General features: G+C 48.8%; 1 long non-coding RNA gene and 2 pseudogenes across 1 annotated transcript; all 3 read left to right on the top strand.

Annotated features, from left to right (window-relative positions):
• Window positions 1-517: 517 nt before the first annotated feature.
• On the top strand, window positions 518-5,051 carry LOC122433975 (annotated as a pseudogene).
• A 4,923-nt stretch (window positions 5,052-9,974) lies between these two features.
• LOC122433877 lies at window positions 9,975-12,160 on the top strand. The gene is made up of 3 exons (XR_006267198.1): window positions 9,975-10,079; window positions 10,746-10,895; window positions 11,299-12,160. It is a non-coding gene; the product is annotated as an uncharacterized LOC122433877 (long non-coding RNA).
• Window positions 12,161-15,432: 3,272 nt separating this feature from the next.
• Window positions 15,433-17,366, top strand: LOC122433973 (annotated as a pseudogene).
• Window positions 17,367-17,917: the final 551 nt, after the last annotated feature.

Genomic DNA, 17,917 nt, shown 5'->3' with positions numbered 1-17,917 from the left:
ACTGCAGTTAAGGACTGTCTGTCTTCAGGCCCTTTCAAGAGATCCGCAGAGTTCTCCGGTGGGGGTGATGTTTTCTTGGGGGGTGGGAGGGAATCTTGAGTCTTTTAAGAAAAGCAGGGCTTCCTGCTCAGTCAGTAGAGACTCTGCCTGCAATGTAGGAGATACGGCTTCTATCCCTGGGTGAGAAATATCCCAAGGAGGAGGGCATGGCGACCCACTGAAGTACTCTTGCCTGGAAAACCCCATTATCAGACGAGCCCGGCGCGCTACAGACCTCGGGGTCGCAAGAGTCGGACACGATTGAGCGAGTAACCCACCACCACTAGAACGACTGCAAGCGGGAATGGGGAGGAAGGTTTCAGGGGCCGGAAGGACTCCGAGGAGAAAAGAGACACTAAGGGACAGGAGGAGAAAGGAGTGCTTCAGAGGGGGCGGCTACTGCCCGGCGTCAGTGACGAGGGGAGGAGGGCGGGGCGAGCCCGCCTATAAATAGCTCCCCGCGAAGTGGGATCCAGCCAGTTTCCAGGTGGGGATGGCCTGGACGGCTGGTCACGGAGCGCGTCTTGGTCTTCCGGCTCTGGTTCTATTCGTGTCTCTCAGGTTCTGCACGGCGCGAGGCGATGAGCTCGGGGATTAACCTGCGGGGAGCGGACACGGGGCCTTAAGACCCGAGAGGGATGGGGGTGTCCGAGGCGGTTCGGGGAACCCCGCGGCCGGACCGCCTCCTGCTTTTAAAGTTCCGCGCGCTCTTTTCCCGCTGGGCTCCTGCTCCCCGCCCCTACTCGCGGCTGGTGCCGTCCCCCGGCAGGGAAGAGACAAGATCTGGGTGAAAAAGGAATCCCAGCAGGAAGGGAGGGGAGGCTGGAAGACGCGAGAGCCAGGGCGGCGTCACGAAATGCTGCTGCAGCCCCTCGGCCCCCACGTCGAGAATTCGGAGCCACTGAAGCGGGTGCAGGAAAGGTGGCTGTCGCTTCCAAGGGACAGAACCCACGGGGTTCAGAAGGCTGGGAGGAGTCTGACCAGTTGCGTTGGCCGCAGGGGAGGTGGGGGCAGAGATGGACAAGGGTCTAGGTGGAGTCCGACACCTGGGCGGGGGAGGGGGGGTCAGTGCAGGAGGGAGGGGCGGGGAGATGGGTGGAGTCTGGCCTAGGAAGCCTCCTATAGAGTCCTGCTTGGTTACAACACTATTTTTTCATATCCCTCCCCGTCCCAAGAACTTCAGGGCCTCCAACACCCTCCCATCTGTGAAAGGATTCTAAACCTGCCCTCTGTCAACTAGCACCCTATCCTCTTGCCTGAGAATTCACCCCAGCAGAAGCCTCCCAGCCTGGCCCCCAGGACATAAAGCAGGAGAGATGGGAGAAGAATTTCCCAGTGTGTGATACAGGGCACCCCCACTTCTACCCTTTGATCCCACATTCATCTTCCCTGAGACTATGGAGACATTGGCCTATAATAGCTATTATTTAAGACAGGAGTTAGAGAATATTTTCTTCAAAAGACAGTAAATCTGTTGGTCTCGACAGGCCATTTGGTGTCTGTGTCCATTATACATCTCCACATTTCTGGTACGAGAGCAGGCAAAGACAACCTGTAAAAACCAAAAGAACAATGTGACTGCCCTGGGCCACAAAACAGTTACAGAAGACTCGTCCCCTAGGGACTAGTGAAAGGGGTGCCTTAGCTGCCTGTTGGGGAACCACACTTGCACTGTCCTACCTTGTAGGTTCTGAGTGGTGTGAATGTGAAAGGACTGTGTGTCCAGCAGATATGGGCTAGTGTCCCCTGACCCCTCTGCTCTAGAGTGGCTTCCTTGGTCCATAGAGATATAGGGGACACTGCATGAAACCACAGGCATGAGCAGAGACTAGTGTGTGCATGCTAAGTGGCTTCAGTCATGTCCAACTCTTTGCAACCCGATGGACTATAGCCCACCAGGGTCCTCTGTCCAAGAGATTCTCCAGGCAAGAACACTGGAGTGGGTTGCCATGCCCTCCTCCATGGGATCTTCTCTCACCCAGGGATAGATCCCACATCTACTCCAGCTCTGACATTGCAGGCGGATTCCTTACCGCTGAGCCACGGGGGCAAACCCTGGAGAACAGTGGTCCTAAACAATTCTGATGTCAGGCCTAGGCCACCTGCTGCTCTCTCTTATGTGTTGCATCTGGCCCTTCTTATGCCAAACCACAATATCACTTCAATCCTCTGATGGCTGGTCTAGCTGAACTAATGATTAGGGGTTGATGAACCAGATCATGATGGACAACGTTGACATTTCATGACCAGTGGCCTCATCTCTACCAGCCCCCAGGACCATACCAGGAGTCACATTTATATGGTGTAGTATTCCCCACTGCAAATCACTTGGCCTTGCTTCAGGACATAAAGGGTCTGTGTTGTGACCCTCCAAGTAAAATGCCATAGATGGCACATAGCAACTTTCCAACCATAGATACCTCTGACGTCACAGTTCTGCTGGGTCATCTGCCCAAGAAGCAGGTCATCATTCACCAATTGTCTGTGACTGCTTTGTGCTAGGACAGCAGTTGTAACAGAAAACTATGATCTGCAGAGCCTGAAATATGTCATCTGTACAATTATAGAAATCTATGGGCCACACTGGGAATTAAATAGACATAGGATAGAGATGACACTCCTGCAGCCCTGGAGAGGTTGTAGGTTGTTACTCATTTTCTCCAGGATATGATATTGTTTATACGTACTATTGGGGGATGAAGGTCAGTGTCAGAAGTGTGAGCTTGGAAATCGCTTCTATGTTAGCTCTCACGGTAATTTACTAACTGTGAAGATTTTTCATTCATATTGCAAATACAACGGAAGTGAAATGAGCACTCTGAGGATCAGTGGATGGGTGACACTCCTGTGGGCAGCACGTGGGACAGACGTGCATTCCTAACCACAGACCTCAGGCACCACAGTACTAACAGACGGCCATGGTGATGTTTCAGATTGCTGGACACGATGTCCGTCCCACTCTAGGTCCTTATGAATGTGGGGGTGGCTTTTCTGCCAAGTGTACACTTAGCCCAGTCACTGACCATGTGGCTTCCAAAGGCCAGAAGGACTTGTGCACTTGCTGTGGTGATAAGAGGGCCCTCCTTCCTGGTGCCTGGCGTCTCTGTCTCTAGTAATGGATTCTGAATGTAAGACCTGACTCAGTGCTGGATAGTGTGCAAGTGATCTGGACATTTTGTTGGGATGTCTACATTCAGCTTCCTGAACATCCACCCTTGTGTTTGTCTCTGTTTTTCTTTCTTCTTTTTTTTTTTTTAATTTTTCCTTTCAGCATGTAGTTTTTAACAGCACTCACTGCTGTTCCATTTCCCTCTAGGATCGCCCTGTGCTATGAGCCAGCATCGCACTCTCTGCAGTCAGGCCCGGCTACACTGGGACTCTCTAGTCACTCTGACCACTGCATCTGCTTTGTTTCTGAAATAGAGCACTCCCCCTGGCATCAGCTCTTTCCACCTTCTCCATCCTTACTCCTGCTGGAAGCCTACAGGAACACCATCTCCTACCACCATCCCTGACCTTCACCGAAAGTCATCCTTGAGCTGTTGGAGATGCTTCTCCTCCATTCTTTCCTCTCGGGCTCCATAGAACCTGGTGGACTGCACACCTTCCTGCCCTTTCATACCATGTCCACCCTGGCAGATTCACTTCTCTGAGCCTTTAATCCCCTCCTCTACCACCTGCCTCGGTAGTTCTGGATTTTCTCTTTCATGCCACGTGGGCCAGGCTTTCTCCAGGCTTCCAAGACCCATCAAAGTTGTAGATCAGCAGCATCTCCCTGTCGTTGCTAAGTCCCGTAACCCCTAATTGTGAATTCTCCTTTCTGCAGTTTTGCGTTATGTGTTGGTCTTAGGAGCAGAGTAGAGATAATGTTATGTGGTTTCTCTGCTTGCTAAGCCTGTAGGTGGTGTTGGGGGGCAGGGGAGCCTTCCTGCTCTGCCAACCCAGCCCTGCAGCTTTACTCTGCTCTCATATAAATGGGGGGAGAAGGAAACGGGTCTTTTTGTCCCACCCTGCCCTCACCTGCGTTTTCCTTCACAGACGCTCACTCTCTTTGCTACAAGTTCACCGTTGATCCTCAGCCCGATCCTGGAAAGCCGTGGTGTATGGTTCAAGGCCAGGTAGATGGGAATGTTTTTCTCTCCTATGACTGTGGTGGCGCCAAGATCCAATCCACAAGTCCATTGGGAGAGGAGGTGAAAACTACAAACACTTGGGAAACACAGACAGAAACACTGAGAGACATTGGGGAATTTCTCAAGGGGCAATTGCCTGATGTTATACTGGAAAAACACATGGCCAGAGGTGAGTTCAATTCAGTACAGTTCAGTTGCTCAGTTGTGTCCCACTCTTTGCAACCCCTGGAACTGCAGCATGGCAGGGTTCCCTGTCCTTCACCAACTCCCAGAGGTTGCTCAAACTCATGTCCATCAAGTCAAACTCATGTCCATCGAGTCCAGGGATGAGTTAGGAAGTCCAGATACTGTAGGAGCTGCATGCATTGTTTATGGGTAAAAAATTCAATTGGATCTTGGTCCTTCCCTAGTAGTCCAGTGGAAGGAACGGGCCTTGGAGGAGAAAACAGGGCCAAAGTACCTGGGACCAGGGGAGGTGGACCATGGTGAGGCAAAGAATTTGTCAAGTCCAGAGCCTGAGTTCTTTCTTTTCCTCATTGGAGTCAGGCCCTCTGACCCTGCAGGGCAGGATGATGTGCTTGTGTAAAGAGGATGGACACATCCTCTGCCAGTGGATCCTGGCAGTTTGGCTTCAATGGACAAATGTGCCTCCGCTTTGATTCAGAGAATGGACACTGGACAGAGGTTCATTCTGGAGGGAGAGATGAAAGAGAAGTGGGAGAATGACACAGATGTGACCAACTTCTTGAAGAGGGTCTCCATGGGAGACTGTCGGGACTGGCTTCAGGATTTTATGGTGCCCTGGGAGAAAACGTTGAAGACCTCAGGTAAGTGAGATGAGTATAAGGAAGTGGCAGTCCACGCAAGGTGATATGGACCCAGTCTCTGTGTGTGTCTGTGTATCTCTGCATGTACGTGTGTCTGTGTGTGTGTGTGTTTTGGCAAAGTGACCCATCTAAAGTGAGCTGTTGCTGAAACATGGATGGACCTAGAGAGTGTCTTACTGAGTGATCTAAGTCAGAAAGAGAAGGAGAAATATCTTGACATGCCTTATATGTGGAAACTAAAAAGAAATACTACCAAAAAAACTTACAAAACAGAAAGTCGCTCACAGACTTAGAAAACACGCTTATGGTTCCCCGGGGGAGGGGATTGTTAGGGGCTTTGGGAAGGTCATGTACACACTGCTATATGTAAATGGATAACCAACAAGCTCCCACTGTATAGCACATCGAACTCTACTTAATGTTATGTGCCAGCCTGGATGGGAGAGGGGCTTAGTGGAGAAGGGGTACATGTATATCTATGGCTGAATCCCTTCGCGGTTCACCTGAAACTATCATAATGTTGTTGATGGCTACACCCCAATACACAATGTTTTTGGTGCTAATAAAAGAAAAGAATGTAAAAAAAGAAATAAAGTGAGTTGTCCTGGGAGAACAATGACCTGGGGATGCTCTGTCATCCTCCTTCCTCTTCCACCTCCTGACGTCTCTTCCTCACATTACAGGCCTTTGGACAATTGAAAATGGATTTTTCCTGATGCCAAACCTGTAGACATCTTTTTGATTTCTGGGATTTATTTCTCACTGTACACTCTTTCCTGAATCTTCTTCTCAATATCACCAATCCTCCTTCTGGAAATCTATCAACACCACATCTGCTGTCAGCTCCTGAGGACTCCATCCTCACGTCACCGTCTCTATGTCCCAGCAGGTCTGAGTGGCTGTGTTGGAAACCTCGCTCCCCCATCAGCTGTCAGAGCCCCTGAGGACGGGGCTCCTCCCTTCCCCCATCTCGCCTGGGGATCTATCACTGGGGCCTCCATGTGATGGGTGTAAACTGTCTGCACAGTAGGGGTACCTGGGTCAGGGGGGCAAGGAGGAATCTGCGGAGTTCGGGGTCTGGACAAGGGCATCACTCTTACTCTCCTTGCAGCATCACTGACCACAGTCCCCCCTACAGTGCAGCCCAGGAGGTGCCAGGGCCTGGGATTAATCTGTGATGCAGGAAGGAAGTGTTGTAGAAAGGGGGACCCCTTCCAGGGCCCGAAACTGGGCTCTTGTCTAACACTCAGAGAAGGATTGTCCGAGGAGACACATGTGCTGACAAAGCAAGAGATTTTTTTGGGAAGGGCACCTGGGTGGAGAGCAGGAGGGTAAGGGAACCCAGGAGAACTGCTCTGCCACGTGGCTCACAGTCTCGGGTTTTATGGTGATGGGATTAGTTTCCAGGTGGCCTTTGGCCAATCATTCTAATTCAGAGTCTTTCCTGGTGGCGCATGCATTGCTCAGCCAAGATGGATGCTAGCGAGAGGGATTCTGGAAAGTGGACGGACACACAGTGTCTCCTTTTGACCTTTCCCGAACTCTTCTGGTTGGTGGTGGCTTATTAGTTCCGTATTCCTTATCAGGATCTCCTGTCAAAAAACAACTCATGCAAATGGTTACTATGGTGCCTGGCCAGGGTGGGCAGTTTCAATCAATGTGCTTCCCCTAACAGAAGGAGGAGGTGACAAGAAGCTGCTGGGCCTGGGATGGGGGTGGGAGTGAAGGACAGAGGAGCCCCTCAGTGAGGACAGGGCTGGAGGGGGCACTGGGGAGGGGCAGCCGCAGGAATGTGACAGGATTTCCTCAGTCTCCTGGACCAAGGCCTCTTTCTTTTCTGCAGGAGACAGTGTTTCCAGAATGCCCCTTACAGGGGCTCTGCTGGCTTTGACTCAGCCTTTTTGGCCGCCTTTGTTCCCCTTCTGTTTAACTTTATAGCCAAGAAGTCAGAGCCAGGAGTTCTGAGCCTGCCTTCCTGTTATGATGACGCAGTAGCTGTGTTGTCTCATATGTCCTGTTACGTCTGGTGAACAGACTCCTCAGTCTCCTTTTTTTCCACCAATCTATTCTGCCTCTTTCTCTTGGTGCTAAGTGATGGAATCCCTGCAATGAAATGTTCAGCTACTTGAACAAGAGACCTCCACACATAGGACACTTTCTGTCTTCTTCTAGTTTGTGAAGAATCAGACTCTCCTCCGTATGGCGATCTCGTTGTTGCAAATTATGATAATGTGAGAAAAATATCATCTTCTATTACAGGACTCAGGGATTCTTTCTGTGTTCAGAGAAACAACTTCAGAGTATTTTCAACAGAAGAAAATATTATGTGAGTGTCTCTTTTAGTCATTTTATTTCCTAATACTAATACTTAAGTCAGTATCTTGCTATTGCAAAAAACATAAATTCTTCAGCTTTCTTTTCCTTCAAGGAGGGAACTCGGGACATTTCACCTTTTTTCCATCTATTGGGATTAAACAGATTTGATGATTCGGCTACATTTATTGTGGAAGCAGAGAATAAAAAGAACGCTCTTAAAGTAACCTGTAGCCTAGCTGTCAAGTTCGCAGCGTGCCAAGAAGCTGTAAGATATAGTTCGGGCCAAAGCAGAAAAGGAAAGACAACCTCAACAGAAGTAGGTTACCTTTATTCAGGCAAGGAGGGGCGACAGTCGGCCAAAGACCAGACTGAGTGCCAAGAGGGATCAGGGAGGCTCCATGTTTATAGGGAGGTTTGTGGAAGCGATAAGGGAAACGTTAATCAGGCGGGATATTTTGAGTATTCTTTAGTTGAGATTGCATTTGTAGTTGGGCAGGGGGTGATAAGTCTTCTGGGCAGGTGTAGGGGGTGGAAGATTTCTGGGCAGGGGGTGATAAGTCCCAGATAGATGCAACCAGCCTGGAGCATCAGGGGGAACTAAAGTTCTGTTTTGTTTTCTCCAAAGTTAGATGATTCAGCAAGGGCCTTTGAGACTGTTGTTTTCTAGGGCCAAAAGACTCCTTCAGAAGCTACTTTAGTTACTGTCAGGCCTCTCTGGAGTCTTGGCTCCAACACGACTCTTGTACACACGCCTTCCATTGTAGACCACGTGCGGTCGCCTGCGGCCAGTCAGATTAACACTCGGGTGCATTGAGTGAGAGTGAATCTTGAACATTGAAGACAAAGTCCTCCAGGTTAGGATGGAGAAGGAGGTAGGGAGAAAAATGCAGGATGACTGAGCAGAAGATGGGAAAAGAAACAATAGAGGCAGCTGGGAGACAGAGGTGGGGTGGGGGGAGCCTTTGTCGGAAGGAGGGGAGAAGCCAACATGACCCTGAGCATTTTGTTCACAAAAGTTAAGGGGTCTTGGAGGGTGGGGTATTTAAAGTGAATTTTGCTTTTTAATGTCACCGCTGTTTTTGTGTGGTTGTTGTTGCTGTTTTTAATGAGGAATTACATTTGAATACTTGCAAGATACTTCCTCGGTATAGTTGTTCTTTGCATTGTTTTTCAACAGGGCTTTCTCAGTCTCGGACTGAAGACTTTGGGTGGTGGGCAGAGGTGGAGGTGCAGACACACTCCAGGCTACGATTTGCCCCTTACTCTTCTAAAACTGCTGGGAGGAATGTCTCTAGCTCACACTGCAGGCCGTCTTTTGCTGATACTGCAGCTGATAGAACCCAGGAAGACTCTGGGCAGTGAGTGTCCTGGGATCTGGGGCTCTGGCAGGGGGAGTGGAGCAGGGGAGGAGGGGAAAGGAAGGGGCTCCACCCTGGTGGGCACCTGTCTTCCAGCTCTTAGGATGGTCAGGTGTGGTGTAGCTGGACTGGCTACCCAGAAGGTCACACCCAGTGTGCAGGGACTCCAGCCCAAGACAGGGTGCCTGGGCCTGTGCTCCTGGAGCAGCTTGCCCTCTCCTGCCAACCCCACCTCCTTCTGCAGTAAAAACTTTCCTGATGATTAGGGGCCCCTCCTGAATGTAGCCTGTGTTCTGTGGTCTTTTTTTCCCCACTCGTGTTGAAAGTCCTGTTTGTTCAGATGGATTTTTAAGCCACTAGAAGGCAGACATTGTCTATTTTTGCTGCCTCAGAAGTTGGTACATGATGGTAAAAATATGTCAACTAAATCTTCCTGCTAACAGTATTAGATCCAAAGGATCCACAGTGGCATCCAAGAGATTAAAGCTCAGACAGTTGAAGATGAGGCAGGACTGAGGATGCAGCAGAGGAGGGGGTCTGGGATAGAGACCCCTCCCTCTGCAACCAGGCCCTGGATGGGAATCTCCTAGACACACCTGTGGTTTTCTCTCACAGATGCCCACTCTCTGTGCCTCGACCTCACTGTCAAATCTCAGTCCAGACAGGGACAGCCCTGGTGTCAAGTCCAGGGCTCCGTGGACACAAAGCCTTTCCTCCAGTTTGACAGAGACAGCAACAAGGTCAGACCTTTGGGTTTCCTGGGGGAGGAGGTAAACGACACCAAAGCGTGGACTGAATTGAGCCAGACGCTGGGAAAAGCAGGAAGAGAGCTCAGGATGGTCCTGCCTGTCATCAAACTGGACAAAAAGGAGATGAGGGGTAAGTATGGGAGGGGGTGGGGAGCTGGAGACAGCAAGAGAGGGGTAGGGGCGGAGTGCATGCAGGGAGGTCCTTCCTGTGAAAAGACTGAACACGATCCAGCCTTAGAGACCCGGTGGACCTAATGGGTAAGAAGGGAGGTCATGGTCGGAAGATCACGGACCTCTAGATGTGCAGACACACTTGACTGGCTGGGGAGGATGGACTGTGGACAGTCCAGAAGGATTCACTGTGTGGGGTGCGCAGGTCCTCCCTCCCTGCAGGTCAGGCTGTGTTGTCAGTGTGAAGCTGAGCAATGCTCTGGTGCATCCTTGCTTTTAAGCCTCAATGGACGGACAGCCCTCCTCCTTGACACCATGAGCATAACCTGGACAGTCATTGATCCTAGAGCCACAGCCCTCAAGGAGGAGTGGGGGCACAACCAGGAACTGTCAGAGTATCTCAGAAGATCTCAATGGGAGACTGCAGTTATTGGCTTAGGGAATTCCTGGAACACTGGGAGAACATGCTGCTCCCAGAGCCCACAGGTAACTGAGTGGGGTGTGGGGGAGGTGGGGGAGGTGGTAGCTCTCTTCAACAGTCCAGTGCCTTCATGTGTGGATATGAGCACATATGTTTGTGCAATTAAAAATGTGGTAGCTGGATGGAGTGACTGATCTTTTGGTGGACTTCTTGTCTGGAGAGTCAGTGATGGGCATTGCATAAGATTTCCCAACATCCTCCTTTCCCAGCCCACCTCCCTTAGCACAGGAGCCCCTTTCCTCATTAACCAATGACCCAGTTCCGTAACCCTGCTAAATGGTCCCCAGATTTATATACGTACTGTGTTTCCAGACCTTCTCTCCTTCCTGTTGTCCTCATCCTTTAACCAGCTCAAATGTCACTTAGAGAAGACCTCACCCCTCCCCAGACTGAATTAAGCACCTGCCCAGCTGTGTCCTCCCTAAAAAGGACTCCCCACAGTAAACGTGTCCACCTTCAAGATTGTCAAATAATCATTTGCTCTCTCCCTCAGTAGATATAGAAGCTCTGTTATGAGGACAGAGCCCAACTCCATTCATCTTTCTGCCCCAATGGCTTCACGTAACGAGCCAGCATCTATGTAGGTGGACAGGTGCTGTCTGGGGACAGTAGATGCTGAGGAAGGTGGACTCTTAGATGTGACAAGGCTTGTGCCTTTTTGTTTGTTTTAGAACCACTCACAAAGGCCCCGAACAACCACCAGCCTGCATCTATCCCGTTAAATAAATGCATCCTCCCATTGATCTTCATCTTCATCATCTTCATCTGCCTAATTATCATCATCGTCAAGAAATGTATGAAGAAATCAGGGACCACGGAAGGTGAGAATCAGGCTGGCCTCTGGTTCCTGGGCAGGTTTCTTCCAGGCATGACTTCAGAGAAGTGAGCCACGGGTCTAACACAAACCCCTCTCTACTGGTACCTAGGAGGATGCTCTTTCTTAGTCTTGGGCCCCCACACTTCCCAGTAGGTCTGAAATTACTCTGTTTTTGGGATAGAAGAGGCTGTGTAGGCAGTAAGATAGTGCAGTGAGCAGAGGGAAACCAAGTATCTACTCCTGTGGCAGGGGGAGAGAGGCGGGGTCTAAACTTTAAAAGTCTGGGGTGGAGTGTTGTCTTGTTGAGATCACACCCAGGGTTTCCCCAGTTCTTTGATGAAAAAAAAAATGTTTCTTTTCTGACAATACCGTGATTCAGTTCAACAGTTTACCTAATGTTCTAACAGCTCTTCGTTCCATCATCTGATGTTTCTTCCATTGACCATGAGAAGGTGGAAATGTTAGATGAGCCCTTGGATGAAGAAACTGATCCTTACTGACAGTCTGGCTGCCAGTCTAGTATATTCTCCTCTACTCGGAGTTGTGTTTACCAAGAAGCTAGAGAACTTCTGACTTTCCATGGCTGTTGATGGGCCCTTCCCATGTATTAACTTAGTCATTTTGAACAATTTGCTAAATAAGATATTTGCTCCTAATCAGTTAAGGGTATCAGCTTTATCTGATGCTTTTCTATCAGTTCCTTCCATTTTAGGTGGAATTGGAGTGTTTGTTGGCACTTTTGAATTCCATTAAGAGGAATATGAGTTAGGAATAAATATATGTGGTTTAATGAGATATACTTCATGTGTTCATGTGTTCTCACTTTTATGCACAGTTACTTCATGCTTTTATGGCCAGAATTGTATTCCCCTGAATTCATGTGTTAAAACCCTAAACCCCCAGGACCTCAGAATATGACCATATTTAATGACAAGGCCTTTATAGAAATAATAAGGTTAAAATGAGGCCATTAGGGTCTACCCCTAATCCAATCTGATTGGTATCCTTATAAGAAAATGGAACAGACCTGGTATGTAACATACATGTTACCTGGTATGTTACATGGTATGTTACATGAAGACATGGGGATGAGATGTCCGTCTGCAAGCTGAGTCAATTCCTAGGCAGGTTTAAAAGAATTCCAGGGACCCCGAGGAGGAAAAAGGGGTCTGGAATTCTCAAGGAGGAGGAAAGGACAAACTTTTTTTCTACATTCCTTAATAAGGACAGAGGATGAGATGGTCCGGGAGTTGGTGATGGACAGGGCTATCTTCTCACAGCTGCTCCAGTGCCTACCGTCTTACTGGGGTTTCTCTGACCTTGGACCGGTCCAGCAAAGCACAGCCAATGCTCCTGACCTTTGATGTGGAGTACCTATTCACAGCTGCTCCAGTGCCAAGCAGCCATGGCTCACCCAAGATTGCTGGGAGAAATATCAATAACCTCAGATATGCAGATGACACCACCCTTATGGAAGAAAGTGAAGAAGAACTGAAGAGCCTCTTGATGAAAGTGAAAGAGGAGGGTGAAAATGTTGGCTTAAAGCTCAACATTCAGAAAACTAAGATCACAGCAAGTGATCCCATCATTTCATGGCAAATAGATGGAGAAACAGTGGAAACAGTAGCAGACTTTATTTTGGGGGGCTCCAAAATCACTGCAGATGATGACTGCAGCCATAAAATAAAAAGACACTTACTCCTTGGAAGAAAAGTTATGACCAACCTAGACAGCATATTAAAAAGCAGAGACATTACTTTGCCAACAAAGGTCCGTCTAGTCAAGGCTATGGTTTTTCCAGTGGTCGTGTATGGATGTGAGAGTTGGACTGTGAAGAAAGCTGAGGACTGCAGAATTGATGCTTTTGAACTGTGATGTTGGAGAAGACTCTTGAGAGTCCCTTGGACTGCAAGGAGATCCAACCAGTCCACCCTAAAGGATATCAGTCCTGGATGTTCACTGGAAGGACTGATACTGAGGCTGAAACTCCAATACTTTTGCCACCTGATGCAAAGAGCTGACTCATTGGAAAAGACCCTGATGCTGGGAAAGATTAAGTGCAGGAGGAGAAGGGGACGACAGAGGATGAGATGGTTGGATGGCATCACTAACTCAATGGACATGAGTTTGAGTAAACTATGGGAGTTGGTGATGGACAGGGAGGCCTGGAGTGCTGCGGTCCATGGGGTCACAGAGTTGGACATGACTGAGTGACTGAACTGACTGACTGACCATTTATTGAGATTTGTGCACTCAACTGTAGGGGTGTCACATTTCAACAATAAATTAATATTGCAGTTTTCACTATATCTAGACAAACTGGAAGTTTTCTCCTTCCAGAATAAAATCAGTTAATTCAATTATGAAGATGCTGTACATTTTCTTTTCTGATGAGAATCACAAGTTTTTATTAAAACTCCTGTATATCAAGGACACAAATTATTTCAGACTTCTATTTTCCACAGCTGCCAAAGAATAAATTTTGATTGTTTTAAGCTGTCGGGTATGGTAATTTTTTATGAAAGGACTTCACTTCCAACCCAGTCTGCATCGGCTTGAGCTGTATTTCCAACACCAAAGGTAGTTGGTGAGTCATAATGCAGACAGGAGACCAGTTTTAGAAAAGAGCAAAGAAATAGACCCAGGGATGTCTAGACACTTGACATCTAGTAGGTGTGGCAAGAAATACCAGTGAAGGGTGTACTGATCAGTACATAGGAAAGGGGTAACTGGTTAATGATGTAAATAGAAAGGAATTTCTATTTGACACAATATACAAAAATTAATTTTAGGTTGATTAATACATGAATATGACTGTTCATGCAATCTCAGGACTCCACGCTAGTAGGAGTGTATTTGGTGAGTTCCTTTAGGTATGGGGCTGGAGCATTAAAAAAGAGAAGGCACTGTTTCGGGTAGGATCCAGGTTGTTGTTGAGTCACTAAGTCATGTCCGACTCTTTGTGACCCCATGGACTGCAGCACACCAGGCTTCCCTGTCCTCCGCTATCTTCTGGAGTTTGCTCAAACTCATGCCCATTGAGTCAGTGATGCCATCCAGCCATCTCATCCTCTGTTGCCCCACCCTCAGTCTTTCCCAGCATCAGGGTCTTTTCCAATGAGTCAGTTCTTTGCATCAAGTGGACAAAATATTGGAGCTTCAGCTTCAGTGTCAGTCCTTCCAATGAATATTCAGGGTTGATTTAGTTTAGGATTGACTGGTAGAGACCTAAAATTCCTGGATCAGCCTGGGGGCAGAGTCCTGGCAGCCAGCCTCTTCCCAGAACTACCCCGAGCTGTGTGTGGGCTCTGAGACTGCTGCAGGTCCCCCTGTCTTGGGCGAGGACTCATCAGAGTATGACTGTGTGTGTGTGTGTGTGTGTGTGTGTGTGTGTGTGTGTGATAGTGTCACACGAGTGTATGCTCCTCGGTTCTTTGTCTCGTCACAACAAAAATTTGGAGTGACGGACATTAAAGCCCCTCGGCGGGTCACAGCTCTCGGAGGACAGACCGTGTTATAGCTCTTAAATGAATCAGTGTTACAGCTCAGTGTTACAGCTCTATTTATTTAGATAATAGCAGGAAAATCCATCTTCGAGGCATGAGGGCACGTAGATCCAAAGACGCGAAGATCGCCCCATCACGCGGCGGCGGAGGGGGGGGGGAGCTTTGGCGCCTCTTTTTATGTGTTTCTCTCTCCCTGGGCCTGTCTTATGTAAATTGGGCCAGCCAGGAGTGTTGTTTGTTTTACCTGAGGGCTTTGTCTTCCAGGTCTTTTAGCCACCGCCATTTTGGACTCTTTTTCCCTATTCTAACTACCTAACAATAGAAAGGAGCTTGTGCCTGAGAGGAGAAGGGCAGAAGAGAGGAGTGTGTGTGGTGGTGACACTTACGTGTGATGAGGAAGGTAAGTGAAGAGAGTGAAGGACCACTGGGGAGAGTGTGTTGGGTGTGAGGGGAGTAACTACAACGCTAATGAGTTGGGTGTTTGATGTGTGTGTGTGTGTGTGTGTGTGTGACTGTGGACAGGTGAGCTTGGGACAGAAGGGGAGTGGACAGTATGCATATGCAGAGGTCCCAGTAGCGGATCCCCCTGGGGACCAGAGAGGAGGAAGACAGTGAAGGGAAATGGCTGTGAGGGGAAAGTTTCTGGATGGCAGTGGACGTAGACGGGAGCCTTCTGTGTGGAACTTTGTGTGAAGCAGTGTGTACAGACAGTGTGAGGAAGCCAGGGTCCCTGTGGGAGGGGAGCCCAGTGTGTCTTGGCAGAGAGTGGAGAGTGTGGAGGGCAGGCAAGCAGGCACTTGTGTGTGAAAGAAAGTGTGTGGTGGGGGTGGGGTGTGCAAAGTGGGGAGAGGGTGTGCGGAGACCTGCACGGACAATTTCTCGAGGGCTGGTGTGCACAAGGGTGGAAGGATATGAGTGAGAAGCATGGAGTGTATGAAGGGTGTATGAGTGTGTGGAGCTGGAGAGTCAGGGTGGAGTATGAGGGGGCTTGTGTCTGTGACTGGGGGGCTGTGAGAAGAAACATGGATGGGGAGTATGGGGCTAAGGTGGGTGATGGCTGTTGTTGGAGTGGTTGCCATAACGACCGACTCCCTCTGGCTGGCCTTTCCTTGGCCTGGACTTTGGAATAAATTAACAGGCTTATTCCTGGTCTGGGCCTTAACTGAAGTTGTAAGGAAGCCAAAATGGGCAGGGACAGTAAAGAAACTGACACCCCCGTGTCACTCCTTTTCAATCTTTTTTTCTTTTAGCTTGGAAATGCCACACAAGAGTAGCTGCCTGGGGACAGGTGTCACCTGGGGTCACCAGCCTTCACCTGCTCATGCCTGCCCCAGGCCCAGGGGCTGAACTGCATTCCCTCCTTAAGTTTCCAATCAGCCTGGAGCCTCTGAGCAATTGCATTCCCTTCAATCCCCTCCTGCCTACAAAGCTCAAGGGGAGGGACTCCTGGGGGTGCAACAGGTGGGAGTGGGGACACCAAAGGAAGTGGTTTTTGTGTGTGGAGCGGGGATGGCACCATCAATGCAATGGACATGAACTTGGGCAAACTTCAGGAGATGGTGAGGGGTAGGGAGGCCCGGCTGCAGTCCATGGGGTCACAAAGAGTCAGACACGACTGAGCGACTAAACAACAGCAGTACTTTTATCAGTTGTTCGGCAGTAAAGAATCTGCCTACAATGCAAGAGACATGTGTATGAGACACTGGTTCGATCCCTGGGTCAGGAAGATCCCCTGGAGAAGGAAATGTCAACCCGCTGCAGTATTCTTGCTGGGAAATCTCATGGACAGAGGAACCTGACAGACTGTATCCTTGGGGTCACAAAGAGTCAGACACCACTTAGTGGCTAAACAACAACAAAATATTTTTATTAAACTGAAGACAACAGCATCTGGGAACAACATCTGCTCAGAATAGAGGTAAAGACGAGGATTTTTATCTTCTATTTCTTTTTCAACAATATCACACAGCTCCACCAACCACTTTATGGTGGCGTCATAGACTCCACTGGGTCATCTCAGCAAGCCTCTCTCACCTGACTTCAACTTGGTCACAGTCATTGGGAGGGCAGCAGGTACTCTGGGCAAAGACAGGAGGGCAAGCAAGGGAGGGATCCCTGCCTGCTGGAGAGTATGACCTCATTTAAGAATCAAGACTTTTTTTTTTTTCCTTTCTCTAGATTGGGCTGGTTTGCTCCAGTTATCTGACAGTTGATTCCATTCATTCCATCTTCTTAATTCTTTTACACCTGGAGATGTTCACCTTTCTCTAAGCTCTTCTACCTAGGTTCTTAAGCCTGGACTCTTCCTACCATCTAGCTCACAGGTTTTTTTTCCTCTCTGCTTCAACTCCACAACATGAGTGTGGACCCAGCCTGCTTGGTCCCAAAGCATCCAATTCCAGGGACTCTTCACCAATTTCTGAAATTTCTGGGCCTGAAGGAAACCAGGTGTCCTTGCAAGGATCATCTGCTGGGACCCTCAACAAGGAGACTGGACAGTCCTGATTCTTCCACAAGCCCCAGAGTAAAACTATTGCCCATACCTGCAGAGAAGAGTGCAGCAAAGAAGGAAGAGAAGGACCCAGGTAAGAAACAGAAGATCAGAACCATGTTCACTCAGACCCAGATGTCTGTGCTCAACGACAGACTTCAGAGGCAGGAATCAGTCTCCAGCAGATGCAAGAACTTTCCAATATCCTGAAACTTAGCTCCAAATGGGTGAGGCCCTGGTTCCAGAACCAGAAAAACAACTGACTGAGGAACAGTGACTCTGTGACTCAGGGCTCAACAACCACAGAATTCCTGGGTTTCTATTCCTGGCACAGGACTGCTTGGTGACCTCTTCTGGAAACCTGCCTATATGGAGTGAACGGACCTAGGATATCCCACCTGGGAGCAGCCAGAGCTGGAACAGTTGGTCTTGAAGCAACCACCCCAGAAAGAGTCAGAGCTGGTATCCCCAAGCCTAGAAGAGCCAGACTTGGAACAGTCAGTTCAACAAACGTGTCGAGGAATTCCTGCCGCCCCAGATCCAGGTCCAGCAAAACTGTCCTGTCAGCGATTTGGAAGGCACTTTGGAGACTGCTGGAGAAAGCTATAACGTAACATAGCAAACTGCTAAGTATTTGAGTTCCCAGCAGCAAATCATGGATTTATTCCCAAATTACACTATAAATGTAGAGTCAGGATTTTTATAGATAGCTATATTATTCTATCTTTAATATGAGCAGTGACTGTATTCTCTGGAATGTTTCTTCTTTTAGAATTTTGTACCTTTCTACCTTGGAGTTTCCCAGGTGACTCAGTGGTAAAGGACCCATCTGCCGGTGCAGGAGACACCAGTTCAAGCCCTGGGTTCGGAAGATCCCCTGAAGAAAGAAATGGCAACCCACTCCAGTATTCTTGCCTGGAAAATCCCATGGACAGAGGAGCCTGGCAGACTGCAGTCCCTGCAGTCACAAAAGAGCTGGACGGGACTTAGTAATTAACATACACAAGAGACAACTTTACACATGGGCAT

The sequence above is a fragment of the Cervus canadensis genome, chromosome 33 (genome assembly GCF_019320065.1).
Source record: "Cervus canadensis isolate Bull #8, Minnesota chromosome 33, ASM1932006v1, whole genome shotgun sequence".
Lineage (NCBI taxonomy): Eukaryota > Metazoa > Chordata > Mammalia > Artiodactyla > Cervidae > Cervus > Cervus canadensis.
Note: the sequence above shows the minus strand (reverse complement) of the source record. Positions and strands in the feature narration are given on the sequence as shown.